The sequence below is a fragment of the Aedes aegypti genome, chromosome 1 (assembly GCF_002204515.2).
Source record: "Aedes aegypti strain LVP_AGWG chromosome 1, AaegL5.0 Primary Assembly, whole genome shotgun sequence".
NCBI classification, from domain to species: domain Eukaryota; kingdom Metazoa; phylum Arthropoda; class Insecta; order Diptera; family Culicidae; genus Aedes; species Aedes aegypti.
Genome location: NC_035107.1, coordinates 157,343,445 through 157,351,514, shown reverse-complemented (window position 1 = coordinate 157,351,514; position 8,070 = coordinate 157,343,445).

Here is an 8,070-nt window from a genome sequence, read left to right as displayed (position 1 = left end):
ATGGCACCATTTGTATAGTAAAAATTACTATATCATGGTTAAAAACTTGCAGCAGACCAGAATCGAACCGAGGATCTGGTGATTGCCAAGCGCGAACGCTAGCCGCTCGGCTATCGACGCGGTTGGATTGAGAGGGAACGAAACGCAAATAAAAAGCGTTCATGATAGCTCAATCGTGGTTGGAATAGTAAATTTAAAAACACGTTCATGGTTCTCATTACTACAACGCTTGTTTCAGTGTAAATTTTGAGTTTACTATTTATTTACCTACCCACAATAGGGCTCTAATTTTTTAACTGCTGGCCAGAGACGAATGGACCTATGCACGGATTCACTATTTGACGTTTTAGCGGTGCCGTATTATTGACAATTCGAGTGACAATTAGAAATTCGGCAGTCAAAACTTCGGCGAAGTTCAGCGTCGGCATTCTAATTTGGTGCTTCGCCGACGCATAAGGATTGCCTTTGTCGGCGTAGCACTTCGGTAGAAAGCCGACGCCGAACTTCGGCGAACTTTCGGTGATATTTCATTTCTCTTATGAACTTCGGTCTAAAGTTAATCTGAATGCACAATATTTATGTGACCATGGAAACCAATGAATTCGGCACCGCTCAAACGTCTAATTAGTGAACGCGTGCATTGGTCCATAGGGTAAATTATGAATTTTGGACAGGCTAAAGGGTCGAACACAATGCAACGACATTAGGCCCCAAGCACAATGTGAACGGCAACGCGGTACAACGGCAAAACGGCATGCCCATCTTGATCTACACTTTACTTATCAATTCAGTGTTGACTAAATCCTTTTCAACATTGACTTGACAAGTAAAGTGTAGCTCAAGATGGGCTTGCCGTTTTGCCGCTGTACCGCGCTGCCGCTCACATTGTGCTTGGGGCTTTACGGCAAGAACGACAAAACGGCAACACCGACTTTAATGACATATCAATGTTTTGATCAACGTCGACTCAATGGACCGATGCACGAGTTCACTATTTGACGTTTGAGCGGTGCCGTGTTATTTACGTGACCATGGCAACGAGTGAATTCGGCACTGCTCAAACGTCAGATTAGTGATCTCGTGCTTCGGTTCATGGACCAATGCATGAGTTCACTAACTTGACGTTTGAGCGGTACCGAATTCACTCGTTGCCATGGTAACGTAAGCAACACGGCACCGCTCAGACGTCAAATAGTAAACTCGTGCATCGGTCCATCGGATTCAATATGGATTTGAAAAGCAGAGTGTAGATCAAGATAGGTTTTCCGTTTTGCCGTTGTACCGTGCTGCCGTTCACATTGTGTTTGGGGCTTAAGGATATGTCTGAAAACGGCGATCGATTAACTGCATTAGATACTATACTAATATTTTATTGTGTTATGTTACTGATGTGCCCAATGTCCTATTGTACTTTGAGTTTCTGGTGAGAAAAAGCTTACAAACTGTAGCATTAGCTTCCAAAAGGGACGATTCAAATATGACGTCCATCGTTTTTCGGGATTTCTTACCCCCCCCCCCCCCTGTCTAGCTTTTTCCAATAGCTAATACATGCACTGTCACACTTTCGTAGAACAACCCCCTCCTCTCCCCCAAATGATGGACGTCATATTTGGATGACCCCAAATAGCGTTTTTCAGCGGCCTGTCTATTATACATTTCGGACACCAAATATACATTTTGGACACCTTCATCCCGCATAGGAATTTACCATACTCGAAACATTCGAAAATATAACAAGAACATACCTATCAGGGTTCATTCAAATATTATGTAACGCAAAATTGGCCAATTTTAGACCCCCTCCCTCCCCCCACGTAACAGCTTTTGTATGGACAATTTTAAATTTTTGTGTGGACCGTAACACTATGCAAGATCCCCTCTCTCCCCCTGTTGCGTTACGTAATAGTTGAACGATACCTTATGTTTATCCATTAACACTATGTTCAGCGTACATTCCATGAACTATAGTAAACTTATAACATAACCAATAAGACTATGGTTGTAATATTTAATGATGTTTTTTATGGTATAACCGTAGCTCTTGACGTCATATGAGCTTTCGGCAGGAGCATCATCCGGATAAAAAATACAATACAAAAACAATATAACGTATTATAACAGTACCATGCAATATATTGAAAATACAATACAATCTATTATGAAATGACAATACAATTACACTACAATATATTGTTTTGAACAGTTCACTGTATTGCATATGAGATTTTTCCAATATAATGTATGGGTGATTAAGTATCGTAACAATACAAATATAGATATTTTCTCATACATACATTTTGAAAATACAATACTATATATTGTTCATGTATTGTCTTTATTAGCAATTTGTGTATTGTTGTTGTGTTTGTGTTCGTGGCAGAAATGGTGTACACGTAAAAGTATAGTGCAGACGCTTATCTTCGAAACCACGGTTATTTCCCACGTATAAATCGGTTTTCACTGTGATCCGTAAATTAGAGATATAGTTATTGCATTTTACTGTGAAGATTGTCAAGTTGTTGATCAGTTTACTGCCGAAATTGAGAAAACAAATTTGTGATTTCTACAATTTTTCGTGGGAAGCCATAACCCGGATAAAAACGTATCATTCAGTGAATGGAATAAACCATTAATGTACAATATAACGTATTGGATACAATACAGCGTATTGTAATTGAATGTCGAAGCAATATTATTCTTGTTTGGATAAACCATTCAAAAACAATATAATATATTGTAACAGAACATTGTATTGTTTTTAATTGGTTTTATACCTTACAATTTTGGTCAAATTCCTATTTTCGAGTAAAACAACTGTTGCTTTTTTCTATGTAGCTTTGCTGAAAGAAATAAACAAAACAAGTTCAGAAAGCAAGAAATGTTGGGTGAAAAATATTCAAAAAGTAAAAATAAGTAGTTTTTTAGAAGTCACTTGACATTAGCTGTAACGACGAATGCAATCATGATACAGTTCGTTGAATTGTTTTTGTATTGTACAACAATACACGAATTGCTAATCAAGACAATACATGAACAATATATCGTATTGTATTTTCAAAATGTTTGTATGAGAAAATATCTATATTTGTATTGTTACGATACTTAACCACCCATACATTATATTGCCAAAATCTCATATACAATACAGTGAACTGTTCAAAACAATATATTGTACTGTAATTGTATTGTCATTGTACAATATACTGTATTATATTTCCAATATATTGAATGGTACTGTTGCAATACGCTATATTGTTTTTGTATTATATTTTTTATCCGGGAACGCAGACAGCATCCAAAGTTTCTGTTAAACGGGCGGCTGGTATCGAGCAATCATGGCAGACGATCGTCGTACGCTTCGAGGTCAATCTACGACCAAACTTCCTGGCTCCGCGGCCGATGATATGAGCACAGACAAACAGACGTAACAGCTAGTAGAATTGGGTCCTAAAATTGTTAATGAAATCTTGTTTTTATTTAATAACACGAAAGAGCATGTTATTGTAACTACTTTAGCAATTTTTCCCGCTCAAATAATGGCTATAACATGTTTAAACTTTAATTTAAAAATTTGGTTCATAAATGAACCTTGACACTTTTGATCATGTTTGACGTTTGCTTAGTCGACAAAAACACCACAGGGGTTTTAGTTCGACCACTGGGGTTGTTCCTATCTGACATTTCGTAAGGGACACGGAAAACAAAATACACCCAAAATTTGAGTTTAAGCCAAAGGATGTGACAAAATCTAAAAAAATGTTTTTTGGGCTTAAACCAACGGAAAACATTAGAAAATTGAGTAAACATGTGTTTTTGGCCTAAACTTAAGCGTTTGGCACTAAAATTGGGACAAGGCTTTAGGACCCTATTTGTTGCGTTTCCCAGCGAAAAGAGAGTGTTGATTCCGAGATGTCCAATAACCTTTATTATGAGGGTATTTTAATATCCTAAAATTCATTGGGTGATATAATGATTCTATAATGAAACTAACTACATGGACTTACGTTTAGTCACTCCTAGCTCGCTTTTACGTGGGGTCTCGCTCCTGAAGTCTAGTTTCCCAGTCTTTTCTTATGCTGCGAGGTCTAAAGTAAGGGTTTTAATTGAGTGGCTACGTTTAAGCATGAAATCTGTCCTTTACCTGCTGCTCAATAGGTAAATCAGGGGGAATGCGATTCAACGTGTCAACGTAGTTTAACTGCATGAAATCTACTAATAGCAAATCAATTAGGAACAAATTTAGTTTTAAGTTAATTGTTTCATTCTTACTATGATATCACCACTAGTTAGAGTAATTTTTCTTAGTATTTCAACTATAATAGCCCGTTTACAACTTCAATTTACTGCATGTACAAAACTTCAATTCAACAGCAATGACTTTCAATTTTTCTCTTATCTATTGTATCGCTGTCATCTCGGCCTTATCTACGCTTCATGAGCGCCCGTTCTGCCTTCGTAAGGGGCACGGTTCGTAGACAATAGAAGAGCGATGCAGCACCGAGGGGTCGCAACACTATTATCAATTTAAAACATAGTCACGTGAACATTTACGCCCAATGCTAGAAATACTTTATTTGGTCAACCGTGAACTAGGTGTCGGTAGTGAGCAAACGTCAAACTGGAATAAAAGTGATGCGAGCGCCACGAGTGGCCAGTCGGCCAACTACCAAATATTAGAATTGGGCGCTATTCTGCTGTACGATAAAAATAATTAGAGTGTTATGTCTGTTTGTCTGTGATATGAGTGTGTCTGATCTGGCTAAATTGATGAAATCGCAGTTTGCTACCTATCAACAAACTACTAATGAAGAGATTCGACGTTTCGAACACTCATTTCAATCCGAAATGAACAAACTGCGTTCGGACATCCCTTCGGAACTTGAGAACATGCCCAAGGAATCCTTGAAAACCACAACCGAAGTACTGAATACCGTCAACACAAATAAAACTGAGTGCCTAGCTGCCGTTGACCGAAGCATGCGTGCTAACAATCTCATCGTAAGCGGTGTACCGTTCGTAGTAGGAGAAAGTTTGCCAGATCATTTTATCAAGTCTCGAAGACTTATTCAAACAGACTCAAGTCAGAAAAGTTAACAAACTTACTTTATCAATCCTACGTGTTTTGCAGACGAAATTCTACACGTTCCGCTCTAAACCAACTTGTTTTTTCACTTTTAGAACGTTTAATTTCCGGATTTGCAAAACGACGAAAGTAAGATTCTCCACTTTCGCAACCTAACCGCTACTTTCGCCGCTCTATTGTATGGGAGACAAAGTGACTTAACCACGAATCAAAACAAAACACTACTTGAGCCGATTTTACACTGGTAGAAAAACGTCGAAAGTAACTGAATGAAACGGCTTATCATTTTGTTATTATTATTTTTGTGGGAAATAGGGTCCTAAGGGCCTGTTCCAATATTAATGCCAAACGCTTAAGTTTAGACTAAAAACACATGTTTACTCAATTTTTTAATGTTTTTCTTTTGTTTAAGTCCAAAAACCATTTTTTTAGATTTTGTCACACTCCTTGGCTTAAACTCAAATTTTGGGTGTATTTTGCTTTCCGTGTCCCTTCTAAAATGTCAGATAGGAACAACCCCAGTGTTAAAACTAAAAGCCCTGTGGTGCTTTTGTCGATTAGACGAACGTCAAACATGATCAAAAGTGTCAAGGTTCATTTATGGACCAAATTTTTAAATTAAAGTTTAAATATGATGTAACCGTTATTTGAGCGGGAAAAATTGCTAAAATAGTTGCAGTAACATGCTCTTTTGTGTCATTAAATAAAAACAAGATTTTATTAAACATTTTAGGACCCAATTAAACAAAACAATGGTCTTTATTTTCACAGTTCTTGCAACTGACAGTGGGCGATATTCACTTATCGCCCGGGACATCCTGGCTACGAAGAACACTGTGTATCGATATATGGTTGTCATGGGCCTGGAACCGCAAGTAGAAAAAAGTGCATTGCAAAAATTGCAACAGGGGAACCACGGGGAACGGTCAAGGAATGATTCCGCTATTCGTCATCAAACGTCAACATCCCACCGCAATATCGCTAGTGTTTGGAGGTGATTTTAACCACCAAATTGCGAAATTATCACCTCCAAGTTAGTTCTAATACCCTCCGTTATATGAATTATGGTGGCGCGTCGATCGTCGCAAGTTTCTCCAGTCAATCGAAATGGATCATTGAAGGTCACTCTTCCGGCAACCACCGCATTGAAACAGCGGCGCCACCGTATATGGGATTTACCATTATGACAGCATTGCTGTTCTGCAGTGTTTGGATTTCGATCCGTATAAGCCGATCGAACCATATTCGGAGAGTGTTAAGCTGCGGCCACAATGGTCCGTTAGCGTCGACTTCACCGTCAGCTTTAACTGACAGCTAAGTTTAAAGTAATGATATTCAATGCAGCACCCCACAATGATGCGTTGCGTCTAACGCACGCATGTACTAAAAACGCTGACGCTGTGCTAAACTTTGAAAATCTCCAAAGTTGACGCAGCAGCCAACGCGTGACGGAAGATTCAAAACAAAAAAAATGGCAAGATTCGCTAGAAATGCAGTCAACATCACACAAAAGTTCAACTCCGAGGAAAAATTGATCACAACTTGATGTAGGTAAACAAGACTACGATGAGAATGACGCAATTCAACAATAATAACAACGCACGACGCAACGCAGTATTGTGCGCATGTGTTGCATTAACGCATCCGTCAACGTTTTTAGTACATTGACGGATGCGTTAACGCTGAAGTCGAAGTCGAAGTTGACGGACCATTGTGGCCCCCGCTTTACAGTTCGCGAACCATAACAGTTCGTGGCACTTCACATTCGGAGAGCCCTATGAATGTAAACATTCACTCTCTCGTTTGGTACGTGGAACGAGAGCGTTCAAGAGCAGCAACTATTTCTCTACGTCACAGTGAGCCGAGATTTTGCTGTCACGAACTGTCACTGTGAGCCCGGATCTTAAACAATGGACAAACATGATAAAAGCGTGTAATAGGGTCCTAAAGCCCTGTCCCAATTTTAGTGCCAAACGCTTAAGTTTAGGCCAAAAACACATGTGTACTCAATTTTCTAATGTTTTCCGTTGGTTTAAGCCCAAATACATTTTTTTTTCGATTTTGTCACAACCTTTGGCTTAAACTCAAATTTTAGGTGTATTTTGTTTTCCGTGTCCCTTACGAAATGTCAGATACAAACAACCCCAGTGGTCGAACTAAAACCCCTGTGGTGTTTTTGTCGACTAAGCGAACGTCAAACATGATCAAAAGTGTCAAGGTTCATTTATGGACTAAATTTTTAAATTAAAGTTTAAACATGATATAGCCATTATTTGAGCGGGAAAAATTGCTAAAGTAGTTAGAGTAACATGCTCTTTCGTGTTATTAAATAAAAACAAGATTTCATTAAAAATTTTAGGACCCAATTAGCCTAAGCATATTTTTGCATTTCATCAAAAGTAGCAAAAATCGAATTAGAATCAATTCATGCACATTCAAAAGTAACGTCACGAGAGAACCGTTAATTCTTATTGAATGTAACGTATTGGAATGAGGCTTTTTTACTGTTTTCATTAAAACTTAAAATTAAACGCATGTTTGTCCAGAAAGATCGAAGGCACACAACAATTGAAAACTAGCGATTTTCACTAAGCCTGCCTTGATTGTCGTTGGCAAACTAGAAATCATAGAAGGTTTAAATATCAAACATTTTCACCATTCTTGAAAGATACACTAGGCTCAGTTTACATGGTATAGAGCTTAGTGACATTTGAACACACGTAGACTAGCATACGCTCGTCATACACAGTTTGTTTTTGTTTTCCTCAAAGAAACTTGCACACGCTTTCCAGACTCATCAAAATGCATATGGGAAAATTACCCAATTTGAAAAATTTACACCCGGATTCTGGGTGTTTTTCGAGACAGAGTGCATATTGTTTTCCTCTAAGGTTCACAACTACATCTACATTAGGGCACCCATACCATTGGGCGTGATAACCACTATACGTTTTTGGAATAATAAACTATACTATGCTTGACTTCAA